The sequence below is a fragment of the Nycticebus coucang genome, chromosome 7 (genome assembly GCF_027406575.1).
Source record: "Nycticebus coucang isolate mNycCou1 chromosome 7, mNycCou1.pri, whole genome shotgun sequence".
NCBI classification, from domain to species: Eukaryota; Metazoa; Chordata; class Mammalia; order Primates; family Lorisidae; genus Nycticebus; species Nycticebus coucang.
The window spans coordinates 111,830,916-111,845,055 of NC_069786.1; the positions used below are offsets into that span (position 1 = coordinate 111,830,916).

Here is a 14,140-nt window from a genome sequence, read left to right on the forward strand (position 1 = left end):
TATCATTAATATATAGCTAGGACAATTGGCAATGTCTGGTGAGATCTTTGGTTGTTACATTTAGGGCAGGGCTGTTACCCCACGTCTGGTGGGTAGAGATCAGAGATGCTGCTGAACCTCCTGCAATGCACAGGAAAGCCCTTTACAACAAAAAAAAATGGCTAGCGCCCCCTGCCCAGACCTCCGTAAGAGCTGCGCCACCTGGACTTCTGTAAGAGCTGTGCCACAACCATGATTAGCACCCCTCAGACCTCGGTAAGAGCTGCACCATGACCCCCAACCCGTGACCCACACCCACCAGGCCTCCACACGCCCTGACCAGGAACTGCAGGAGCTGCACAACCCTGTGTCCTCCCTCCTGTACCCTCCCTGCCTCCACATCAGCTGCTCTTCTGGCCAGGGACTCTGGTAGCCGCGTGCCCTCTGGAGCCCTCCCTGCCTCTGCATGGAGCCCTTCTCCTGGCCAGAGACTGCTGGAGCCTTGGGCTCCCTATGCCAAAGTCACTGGGCACCAGGCACTCCCAGAACCATGTGCACCACCCCCCCTCCTGTTGCTGGATCCGGGTGTGTCACACTCTGGACCTGCCTCCAAAACCAGAACTCCCTGGCTGGGGCAGCCCCAGAGGAACTACACAGGGTCACTCCCTACAAAGATCCAGCAACAATGGAGTGATCCCGCTGGGGTCTAATCTTGGAGAGACACCTCCCCAACTCTGAGGACGGCCAGAGGCAACGGTGAAAAACAATCATGAGGCGAAATCAACAGAAAAACTCTGGCAATATGAATAATCAGAGTAGATCAACGCCCCCAAGGATCGATGGGGCAGACACAGCACAAGATCCCATGCACAAACAAATAGCTGAGATGTCAGAAATCGAATTCAGAATCTGGATAGCAAATAAGGTCGAATTAGAATTCCAAGCAGTAACCCAAAAGATACCTCAAGAATTCAATGAATTCAAAGACTAAATGACCAAAGATTTTGACACATTGAGACACGAAGTTGCATCCCTCAAAGATCTGAAAAACACAGTAGAATCCCTCAGTATCAGAATGGATTAAGCAGAAGAAAGGATTTCTGACATTGAAGACAAAGCTTTTGAATGCTCCCAAACTCTCAAAGAGGAAGAAAAATGGAGGGCAAAAACAGATCCCTCTCTCAGAGAGTTCTGGGATAATTTGAAGAAAAGCAATATTCATCTTCTAGGGATCCCCAAAAGCAACGAAGTGGCTTCACAAGGTACAGAGTCTCTTCTCCATGAGATTATGAAGGAGAACTTTCCAGACATGCCAAGAGATTCTGAAATTCAGATAGCAGACAATTTCAGAATTCCAGCACAACTTAACCCAAATAAGACATCCCCCAGACACATCATAATCAATTTCACTAAAGTTAATATGAAGGAGAAAACTCTGAAAGCTGCCAGACGAAAGAAAACTATCACCTATGAGGGAAAGAATATTAGAATTACTGTAGATCTCTCTGATGAAACCTTTCAAGCTAGAAGAGGATGGTCATTGACTTTTAATCTCCTAAAAAAAAAATAACTTTCAACCCAGGATCCTGTACCCAGCTAAACTGAGTTTCATTTATGATGGAGAAATTAAATACTTTAACGACATTCACATGTTGAAGAAATTTGCCATAACTAAACCAGCTCTCCAGGATATTCTCAGACCTATCCTTCATAAAGACCAGCATAACCAAGCTGTGGAATCACTTCTCTGTTTGTTCTGCAGACTCCACTAAGGTTGTGTGCTTGCACTGCGGCCGGACGATCAGCAGAGGCAGGAAGCCCACCAACCTGGGCACCAGCTGTCTCCTGAGACACTTGCAGAGGTTCCACAGCAGCGTGCTGAAGACTAGCATCTCAGAGACAACACGGCCCTCTTCCCTGGCCATCCATGTGCCACTGAACACAGAATTATTGGGAGCTTCCTCTTTTGATGACACCAATGAGAAGTTTTATGACTCTCACCAGTTGCCATAAAACTCACTAGTCTCAAAGCTGATGATTGCACTTGACCTTCAGCCGTATTCGTTTGTAAACAATGTTGGCTTTAACAAGCTGCTTGAATACTTGAAACCTCAGTACTCCCTGCCCTCCCCATCTTACTTCTCCAGGATGGCCATCCCAGGTATGTATGATAATGTGAAACAGATAATTATGTCACATCTGAAGGAAGCTGAGAGTGACATGATCCACTTGACTTCTGGAATATGGATGAGCAACCAGACCTGAGAGTACCTGACCCTTACCACTCACTGGGTCTCTTTGAGTCATCAGCCTGCCTGCAGTGTGGGGAACACCACTGCTCAGCACTTTTAGATGTGTCACAGGTTGACTGTGACTACAGCGGCAACAGCATTCAGAAGCAGCTGGAGTGCTGGTGGGAGGCCTCGGTGACCTCCATTGGCCTTCAGATTGGCATCACGGTGATGGAAAAGCCAAGCATAGGGAAGATGCTGAATGAAGGGGAGCACACAAGCGTGCAGTGCTTCAGCCACACGGTCAACCTGATCGTGAACGAGGCCATCAAGAGCCAGAGGATGGTGCAGAACTTACTGAGCATTGCACGGAAGATAGGTGAACAGGTACATCAGTTACCCAAAGCAAAAAAGAAGCTAGCAGAGCTGCAGAAGGAATATGAGTTGCCACAGCACCATCTTATCCAAGACGTTCCATCCAGATGGAACATGTCACTTCACATGCTTGAATGACTCATTGAACAAAAAGGGCAATTAACGAGATGTCGATCGAGTGTAACTTTAGAGAACTGATCAGTTGTGACCACTGGGAGATCATGCAGTCTGTGTGTCATGTGCTGAAGCCTTTTGATTCTGCGAGTCAGGAGATGAGCACCCACATGTCCATGCTAAGCCAGGTCATCCCCATGATCCACATCCTCAACAGGAAGATCGAGATGCTCTTTGAGGAGATGATGGGCATCGACACCATGCTGAAGTCCTTGAAGGAAGCCATGGTGAGCCGGCTGTCTGCCACCCTCCACAACCGCAGTTACATCTTTGCTACATTGTTGGACCCTTGATACAAAGCCTCCCTGTTTATAGAGGAGGAGGCAGAACAGTACAAGCAGGATTTAATTAGGGAACTAGAAATATTGAATCCTACCTCAGATGACACCCCTGCCTCCAATGGGTGTGACGCAGGTTCCCCATTGAAAGATTCCACTGGAGAGGAGGACCTGTGGTCACTCATGGTCAAGGTGAAGAAGAAAGGCCTAAGGTGCCTGAAGACATGGTGCTCGCGTACTTGGAGGAGGAAGTGCTTGAACACAGCTGTGACCCACTCACCTACTGGAACCTGAAGAAGTCATCCTGGCAGGGGCTGTCCACTTTGGCCGTCAGATTTTTGGGCTGTCTCCCAAATATCATCCCTTCAGAAAAGCTGTTCAGCATACCCACTGAGAACAGAAGCTTTGGCCAGTCCAGGCTCATGATGGAACATTTTGAAAAACTTATCCTTTTAAAAGTGAATCTTCCCTTAATATACTTTCAGTATTGAAGCTCACAATGGAGCCACCCGACTAGAGATGTTGTTGCTTTGTAGGCATTAACAGTTGGTACCAGGGGCTGTGACTGCCCAGGTCCACGTGGGGCATCAGCCAGGCACTCTCAGGGCCACTCTCAGCTCTCACCATGACGTCTGCAGGTGCCTTACTCCCACTCCTTCAAGCCAGGTATCACAGTGTGTTTTTTAAGACATCTGCTAGAAGTAGCTTGTCTTGTCAACTATGAAATACGATGACTGGGTTTTAATTCATAACTGTAAAGTTTTTTTAAAGTTGGGGTTTAGTAATTTGTTTTACTAGAATGGCAGAAAAGACGTAGTTTTATTCTGTAGGCTTTTTACTCGATTATGTAAAAACCACAAATCAGGTACTGTATTTTAGTTAAACATTGCTTTAATTACAACAAAACAGCTTTTGCGGCTGTCAGATGAAATCTGTAAATAGGAGGTGGAGGTCAAGCCATCACTGAGCAGTTTTTAACTGCAAGCTCTAAAGTGTGTCAAGGAGCATAGGGAATATTCAGGAAGGTAACTGTTTACTACAACAGAGATGTGGCATTTGAAAACAAAAGTAAACATGGCTGTGTCATGGACTGTTAGTTATGTGGTGACTTGGTAATGAGAATTTCCCATTTCAGGTTTTTGCATTCAGGTTTCACACAGTCACTTAACTCAGAGAGATCTCAACTGTTTACCATGAGCTCCTTCAAAATTTAATCCAAGTCTGTAAATTCTTACTTATTGTTTAGCCAGTGCATAATATGACATGTTTACAGCAGATGGTCTACTGCTGAATCTCCATGCCTCTGATTTAGTGTCTCTACAATAGGATACTATCTTTAAGATGTGTGCACTGACCCCCTTGTTTGATCAAATTATGTGTAAAATTCTTTTTAGAAGAGATGGCTTACTAACGGAGAGGAAGCTCACTCTATTTCAGTTGTAAGAATAGCCTTAGGTGTTTAGATTTCTTTTTATGATAGGGAAGATTCAGCCATCACTGGGGTATTTTAGAACCCCCAGGATTTCAGAATGAAGTATCAGTTGTCAGATTCTTTTAACAATATATCTTCAGAGTTTTTGCTTCATTGTAAAAATTTTAAGTTTCTCATTTCAACCCCATTAAATAATCTGGGTGAGACACATCACTCATTTACCTATGACCCTTTAGAAAAGTTGTTTTGTTAAAATACTGTACCTATGCTTAACCTAAAGTTGCATCAACTGTTTTGGTGTATTTATAAATGGTGAACTCAGATTTTGAAATTAAAATTTTTATTTGGAATTTCTAAAAAACAAATACAAAAATAAAAAAATAAAAGACCAGCATAACCCTCCACCACAAAAGTAAATCTACCCAGAAAATTTTGATCAAATTCCAACTTCCACAGTGGCAAAAAGATTAAAAATGTCCACCAAACTCTCGAAAGGCTTATCAATATTCTCAATTAATCTGAAAGGTTTAAATTGTCTTCTAAAGAGGCACAGGTTGGCTGACTGGATACAAAAACTCAAGCCAGATATCTGCTGCATACAAGAATCTCGTCTTACATTAAAAGACAAATATAGACTCAAGGTGAAGGGATGGTCATCTATACTCCAGGAAAATGGAAAGCAAAAAAAAAGCAGGCATTGCAATCCTATTTGCAGATGCAATAGGCTTTAAACCAACCGAAATAAGAAAGGATAAGGATGGACACTTCATATTTGTTAAAGGTAATAGTCAATATGATGAGATTTCAATTATTAATATTTATGCACCCAACCAGAATGCACCTAAATTTATAAGAGAAACTCTGACATGAGCAACTTGATTCCCTCCAGTTCCATAGTAGTTGGAGATTTTGACACCCCTCTAGAAGTGCTGGATAGATCCTCCAAAAAGAAGCTAAGCAAAGAAATCTTAGATTTAAAATTAACATTCAACAACTGGACTTAACAGACATCTACAGAACATTTCATCCCAACAAAACTGAATACACATTCTTCTCATCAGCCCACGGAACATACTCCAAAATCGACCACATCCTAGGCCACAAATCTAACCTCAGCAAATTAAAAAAAAAATAGAAATGATTCCTTGAATCTTCTCAGACCATCATGGAATAAAAGTTAAACTCAATAACAACAGAAACCTGCATACCCATACAAAAACATGGAAGCTAAACAACCTTATGTTGAAGGATAGATGGGTTATAGACAAAAATAGAAAGGAAACACCAAATTTTTGGAACAAAACAACAATGAAGACACAAATTATCAGAACCCCTGGGATACTGCAAAGGCAGTCCTAAGAGGGAAATTTATAGCACTGCAAGCCTTCCTCAAGAAAACAGAAAGAGAGGACATTAATAACTTCATGGGACATCTCAAGCAACTGGAGAAAGAAGAACATTCCAACCCAAAACCCAGCAGAAGAAAAGAAATAACCAAAATCAGAGCAGAATTAAATGAAATTGAAAACAAAAGAATTATACAATAGATCAATAAATTCAAAAGTTGGTATTTTGAAAAGATCAATAAAATAGATAAATCTTTGGCCAACCTAACCAGGAAAAAAAAGAGTAAAATCCCTAATTTCATCAATCAGAAATGGTAATGATGAATAACAACAGACCCCTCAAAAATTCAAAAAATCCTTAATGAATACTACAAGAAATTCTACTCTCAGAAATATGAAAATCTGAAAGAAATTGACCAATACCTGTAAGTACGCCACCTACCAAGACTTAGCCAAAACAAAGTGGAAATGTTGAACAGGCCCATATCAAATTCTCAAACAGCATCAACTATACAAAATCTCCCTAAAAAGAAAAGCCCAGGACCAGATGGCTTTACGTCAGAATTCTACCAAACCTTTAAAGAAGAACTAGTACCTATACTACTAAACCTCTTCCAAAATATAGGAAAAAAAGGAATATTACCCAACACATTCTACGAAGCAAACATCACCTTGATCCCCAAACTAGGGAAAGACCCAACAAGAAAAGAAAATTATAGACCAATATCACTAAGGAATGTAGATGCTAAAATACTCAATAAGATCCTAACAAACAGAATCCAACAACACATCAAAAAAATTATACACCATGACCAAGTTGGATTTATCCCTGGGTCTCAAGGCTGGTTCAATATACGTAAATCTATAAATGTAATTCAGCACATAAACAAACTAAAAAATAAAGACCATATGATTCTCTCAATTGATGCAGAAAAAACTTTTGATAATATCCAGCATCCCTTCATGATCAGAACACTTAAGAACATTGGTATAGAAGGGACATTTCTTAAACTGATAGAGGCCATCTACACCAAACCCACAGTCAATATGGTACTGAATGGAGTTAAATTGAAATCATTTCCACTTAGATCAGGAACCAGGCAAGGTTGCCCATTGTCTCCATTGCTCTTTAACATTGTAATGGAAGTTTTAGCCATTGCAATTAGGGAAGAAAAGGTGATCAAGGGTATCCACATAGGGTCAGAAGAATTCAAACTTTCTCTCTTCGCAGATGATATGATCGTATATCTGGAAAACACTAGGGATTCTACTACAAAACTTTTAGAAGTGATCAAGAAATACAGCAATGTCTCAGGCTACAAAATCAACACCCATAAATCTGTAGCCTTTATATATACCAACAATAACCAAGTCAAAAAAACAGTCAAGGACTCTATTCCATTCCCAGTAGTGCCAAAGAAGATGAAACATTTGGGAGTTTATCTAACAAAGGACATGAAAGATCTCTATAAAGAGAACTATGAAACTCTCTAAGAAAAGAAATAGCTGAAAATGTTAACAGATGGAAAAACATACCATGCTCATGGCTGAGAAGAATCAACATTGTTAAAATGTCTATACTACCCAAAGCAATATATAATTTTAATGCAATTTCTATTAAAGCTCCTTTATCATATTTTAAAAATCTTGAAAAAATAATACTTCATTTTATATGGAATCAGAAAAAACTTAGAATAGCCAAAACATTACTCAGCAATAAAAACAAAGCAGGAGGAATCACGCTACCAGACCTGAGACTGTACTATATATTGATAGTGATCAAAACAGCATGGTACTGGCACAAAAACAGAGAATTAGATGTCTGGAACAGAATAGAGAACCAAGAGATGAATCAGGCTACATACTGTTATTTGATCTTTGACAAGCCAATTAAAAACATTCAGTGGGGAAAAGATTCCCTATTTAACAAACGGTGCTAGGTGAACTGGCTGGTGATCTGTAAAAGACTGAAACTGGACCCACACCTTTTACCATTAACTAAGATAGACTCTCTGGATAAAAGATTTAAACTTAACACATGAAACTATAAAAATTCTTGAAGAAAGTGCAGGGAAAACTCTTGAAGGAATTGGCCTGGATGAATATTTTATGAGGAGGACTCCCCAGGCAATTGAAGCAGTATCAAAAATACTCTAATGGGACCTGATCAAACTAAAAAGCTTCTGCACAGCCAAGTACATAGTAAGTAAAGCAAGCAGACAGTCGTCAGAATGGGAGAAAATATTTGCAGGTTATACCTCCAATAAAGGTTTAATAACCAGAACCCACAGAGAACTCAAACGTATTAGCAAAAAAAGAACAAGTGATCCCATCTCAGGGTGGGCAAGGGACTTGAAGAGAAACTTCTCTAAAGAAGACAGATGCACAATCTACAAACACATGAAAAAAGGCTCATCATCCCTAATCATCAGAGAAATGCAAATCAAAACTACTTTGAGATATCACCTAACCCCAATAAGAGTAGCCCACATAATAAAATCCCAAAACCAGAGATGTTGGTGTGGATGTGGAGGAAAGGGCACACTTCTACACTGGTGGTGGAAATGCACACTAATACATTCCTTCTGGAAGGATGTTTGGAGAATACTTAAAGACCGAAAAATAGACCTGCCATTTGACCCTATAATTCCTTTACTAGGTTTATACCCAGAAGACCAAAAATCACAACATAACAAAGACTTCTGTACCAGAATGTTTATTGCAGCCCAATTCACAATTGCTAAGCCGTGGAAGAAGCCCAAGTGCCCATCCACCCACAAATGGACTACATGTATACAATTGTGTATACTACATGTATACAATTGTGGTACATGTATACCATGGAATATTATGCAGCCTTAAAGAAAGATGGAGACTTTACTTCTTTCATGTTTACATAGATGGGGCTGGAACATATTCTTCTTAGCAAAGTATCTCAGGAATGGAAGAAAAAGTATCCAATGTACTCAGCCCTACAATGAAGCTAATTTATACCTTTCACATTTAGGCTATAACCCAACTATAGCACAAGACTATGGGGAAAGGGCCAAGGAAGGGAAAGGAAGGGGGGAGGTTGGGGTGGAGGGAGGGTGATGGGTGGGGCCACACCAACGGTGCATCTTAGAATGGGTACAGGTGAAACTTACTAAAGGCAGAATACAAATGTCTACATACAATAACTAAGAAAATGCCATGAAGGCTACGTTGAACAGTTTGATGAGAATATTTCAGATTGTATATGAAACCAGTACATTGTACCCCTTGATTGCACTAATGTACACAGCTATGATTTAACAATAAAAAAAATGGCTAGTGTATAATGTCAACAGCACCAATATTGAGAAATGCTGTTCTAAAAAATACAAACTAATCTACAGTGATGGAAAGATCAGTGGTTGTTTAGGGATGAGAGGTTAAGGAGGAATGAGAGGATGGCATGGAAAACTTGACAGTCTTTCTTACATATCTATCCCATGTAAACAGACCAAAGTCTGGAATGTGATTCACTAGAAACTTGTCACCAAACAATTTGCATAAACTCTGTCTGACTAGTCTAGATTCACAGCTGTAGAAAAGGGATAAAGCATTGTCTCCAAAAGACCTCAGTTGAAATGAACATGTCACCTGGGAAAGAAGCAAGAAATCTCTGGAAATTACCTGGGAAGCTTTTCAAAGTCCTCATGCGCAGAACACAGACTTGATCTATTATATCCATGTCTATAGGGGGAGACACGGGCAGCAGAGTTTCTTCAAGCTCTCTAAATGATTCCAATGTGCAGCCAAGATTGAGAACCACTGAGCTGGGATATGCGGCATCCTAGGAACAACAAAAGAGGGAGGAGGGAAAAAGAAAAAAATACACTGAATTCAGCAAATTTTTCCCATCCCTTCCATGAGGACAGCCTAACATTCTGGCTGCCACTGTTTGTCAACAACATAAACTCATCAAGCTATTTCAATATTGTATTTCTCATTTTCCACAGCACCCAGCATGCTGTTGACATCCTATAAATGTTAAATAATAACAACGTTTTGCTGTCAGTTACTTCTTTATAGCTGTCACTACTGTAGCGCTGACTGTCAGGGGAGAGGTTTTGTTCTGCAAGTTCCAATTATTTGGACATCACAGTTGCAGGTCAATTCAGAGCGTGAATCTGCACAGACTCTAGGGCAGGGATGACACAAGGGAGGTGTCCACAGAATCGGTTCCTGGACCTTCTTCTTCCCACAGCTATGTGAACTGTTAGCTTCCATAACACATGGGGCTTCGTTTCTCCTCCTTCATCTTGTAGCCATCCTATACCCTCCCCATTGCTAAGATGTGCTGTGGCCTGAACCCCCAGTTCAGCAGACCATCTCCCAGAGAACTGGTCATCTGGCTTTTCTCCCTCTTAATGAGACATTTCTAAGATCACTTGTTCTAATGTTTGTGACAGTCATTACAGAAGGAACACTATGAAGTAGGCAAGGTCTGGGGACCCTCCAGGTGTTGTTAAGGGCAAAACAATTAAGAATCAGAGCCTTAAGAAAATTGCACTTTCAATGTCTACAAAATGACCTTTTAATTGGGAGGTATTAAGAATTATTCCATGTCCAGGCTCTCGCGTGTCTATCAAGAATCTTTACATTACAAAATCCAAGCCTCTACTTTGTTCTAATAATGTCTTTAGGCTTCCACTGGGAATTTCTTCAATACACAAAGATGTTAATTGGAGAACAAGAAAAGTATTTGAAGGACTCCATGACCCACGATTATTCTTTGGGAAAGTTGTATTTTTTTTAACATATCAAAGAATATTTGTACCTCATCTTCTCAGAAATAACTTGTTTTAGCCATGATTCTATCAGCACAGGGCTATTGTGCATTTTAGAATTGCAAACAAGCATTCCTTCTGTTAGAGGTGGTGTCCCATGACAACTTAATGAGAAAATAAAAGCAAGAGAAATCCAATTCTCTTGTGAATGTAAACAGCTAATGTAATAAATCGCACAGTGGATTGTAAAAAGTAAAGAAAGTGGAAACAAAATTCTGGTTCTTTCTTTCTTTCTTTCTTTCTTTCTTTCTTTCTTTCTTTCTTTCTTTCTTTCTTTCTTTCTTTCTTTCTTTCTTTTATTTTGCACGTACACACACACAAAAGGCTCAAAGTTTCACGTTTCCTTTTTTTTAATCCAGAAAGTAAAGAAGTGTAAGGATGTAATTTCTTTTCTTAATAGAAATGACCACAACAATACCACATATTATTATACTGAGACAGTTAAGAAGAGACAAGGGTTTATTACAAAGTAGTGTTAATGTTTGAGGGTAATTTTGTGTGCCTGGAGTTTCTTATTATAATGATTTTAGCTGGGGAGATGCAATTATTGTGCAGCAATAAAGGATTGTTGTATGGAAGGATTACTTGTCCCTTACCTGGTTTGGGGTATGCTTTTATTGCCATAATCATATGATGGAATTGTAGTATGTGAAAATCATGGTAACATATAGAAAGCAATTAACTGCAGCACTGTTCATACCTGTAAATAACTGCAGAAAAACTAGATATCCATCAACAAGAAATGTTTTAAATAAATTATGATATTATCTATTCAATGAAATACGAGGCAACTGTTAAAACAAGGAGGTAACTTCCAGAATTCTCCTTTATAGATATAGTTACACAAAAAGAGAAAGATGAAATTTAGTATATACAACATGCAATCATCTGTGGGACAAAAGGGGAATTAGACACTTACATATTACTTGAGTATACATGGGCTAATTTTTTTTAAGTTTTTTAAAAGACTTTATTTTTTAGTGTAGTTTTAAATTCATAGTAAAATTGAGAGGAAGATGTAAGATATTCCATTGCCCCCACCCATGCATAACCTCCCCATTACCAACATCTCCTATAAAAGTTGTACATTTGTTGCCATCAATGAAACCTACATTTGAAACCTATGGTTTTTTTTAATTCTTTATTAAATCATAACTGTGTACGTTAATGCATTTATGAGGTACAATGGGCTGATTTGATATACGATGTGGTATGATTACATCTAACTGATTAACATAACCATCTCCTCACTTATTTATTTGTTGTGGTAAGATGTTCATACTCTATTCTTAATAGTTTAGATATGTACCATTGCATAATGCACATTAGGTTAGGTCCCTCCAAATACCTTCCCCTCGCCTCTCCTTCCACTTCCTTCCTTCTTTCTGGACTATAGCTATGTTTTACTATTCCTATGAATATGTAGGTGATTATATACTGATTTCTTTTTTTTTTCTTTTGGCACTAAGTCAAGTTCTTTACTTCCCAGAAGTGATAGCTAAAGGGAGGAAGAAAGAGGAGAGTGAAAAGGGCAGAAAGAACCAGAGGGAGGAAGGCAGTGGGAAGATATACTGATTTCACAGTAGTATTGAATACATTGGATACTTTTTTCCCATTCTTGAGATACTTCACTAAGAAGAATATGCTCCAGCTCCATCCAGATAAACATAAAAGATGTGAAGTCTCCATCTTTCTATGGCTGCATAGTATTCCATGGTGTACATATACCACAATTTGTTAGTCCATTCATAGGTCGATGAGCACTTGGGCTATTTCCATGTCTTGGCCCTTATGAATTGGGCTGCAATAAACATTCTGGTGCAAATGTCTTTTAAACAACAACAGTAATTATGAAGAAGAGGATTGAGAGAGTGAGAACCAGGAGAATGAAGAAAAATTTTTACTTATTACCTCTTTATACTATGTTGTGTTTTTTCCATACGTTTGGTTAAAATACTTCAACATAGCGTGATATATATGCATATGCAATATTTTTATCTTATTTCTGTAGCCTGGGGGTATTAGTTGATATTTGAAGTGTCCTAATCAGGAATATGTACCTAAATAATTATTAATAATAGTTAGCATTTAAAAGTGCTGATAAAAGTCCACATTCCATGTGTGGTGGTGCATGACTGTACACCCAGCTACTTGGGAGGCTGAGGTAGGAGGATCACTCGAGCACATGAGCCCAGAAGGTTGAGGCTGCAGTGAGCTGTGATCACACCACTATACTTCAGCCTGGGTAACAGACTCAGAGCTTGTCTCAAAAAAAAAAAAAAAAGGAAAGAAAGTCCACATTCTAGAAAAAGAGTAATATAATCCTTACTCTTTTTTTAATATAACCTTTGTCAATAACAAAGGTCTTATTACTTTAAAGTACTCATTTATTCATGAATTTAACAAATATTTAGTAAGTACATGATCATAGTCATTTCAGCACTTGACCTGTATTAGTGAACAAAACAGATAGTCTTACTCTTGTAGTAATCTAATCTAGTGATGTAATATATCCTTAAAGTTTTTTATTTGATGAAGTTAGAAGGTATGACTTTTGTGTCTTGCCATGATGAATAAAATAGTACATGACTTCCACCCAAGCATAAGCAATTAGAAAAGTGAACATAATATGAAATAAGAGTTAACAGACATTGAAAAACAGAGATCCCAGGACAGTGAGCCCTGCAAGGAGGGCTGCAGAAAAAATAGATATCAACAAACGAGATGAACCCTGAGCTTGCCCTGGCTTTCTTCATGGAGATAATTTCAAGGCAGCTGCACAGAAATGGAGAAAACCCAAGCAAACCATGGTGGTCCTGCTGGCTGGAGGAGACAAAGCTCAGAGCTGACGGAGGCAGCTGAAACTTGCAGGGTGGAATATTGAAGAAGAGGGCGATACACAGAGGAAGAGCCCAAGAAATCGTCATAGGCATCCTCTAAGCCGGAGAGACTACAGAGCCACTGTAAGCTGGTGATTTCAGGCTCCACACAAGACTAGGATATATCCAAGTTCTACCCAGGTGAGGTGGAGACTTCATTAAAGTACTGGCACATTCAATGGAGATCTCAGAAGGGTGTTGCCTTAGCACTAAAGCTAACGCAGGCCGACAGTAAGGGTTACTCGAGAACCACACAGGAAAAGATTAAGAGCGAGCCTCAGAAGTATCACAGTATTTCAAACACCCAACAGAATAAAATGCAGCATTATTTTTTAAAAGACAGTAAAATCTTCATTCTTGATAATATCTGACATTCAATCAAAAATTTCAAAGCCACATAAAGGCATGGGAAAATGGGACTAATAACCAAGAAACAAATTAATCAAAGGAAAATGTCACAGTAGGATTCAAAGGAAAACATGAACAAAATGAAGAAATAGAACCTATAAAAAAGGACTAGAGAAAACTTCTAGAAATGAAAAGCAGTGTTAGAAATGACAAATTTACTGTATGTGCTGAACATCAGAGTAGGTGCGGTACTAACTTGAAGATATAACGAGAGGAAGCATCTA

General features: G+C 39.3%; 1 pseudogene; it reads left to right on the top strand.

The window, feature by feature from the left end:
- Positions 1-231: 231 nt before the first annotated feature.
- On the top strand, positions 232-3,528 carry LOC128589773 (zinc finger BED domain-containing protein 4-like; annotated as a pseudogene).
- Positions 3,529-14,140: the final 10,612 nt, after the last annotated feature.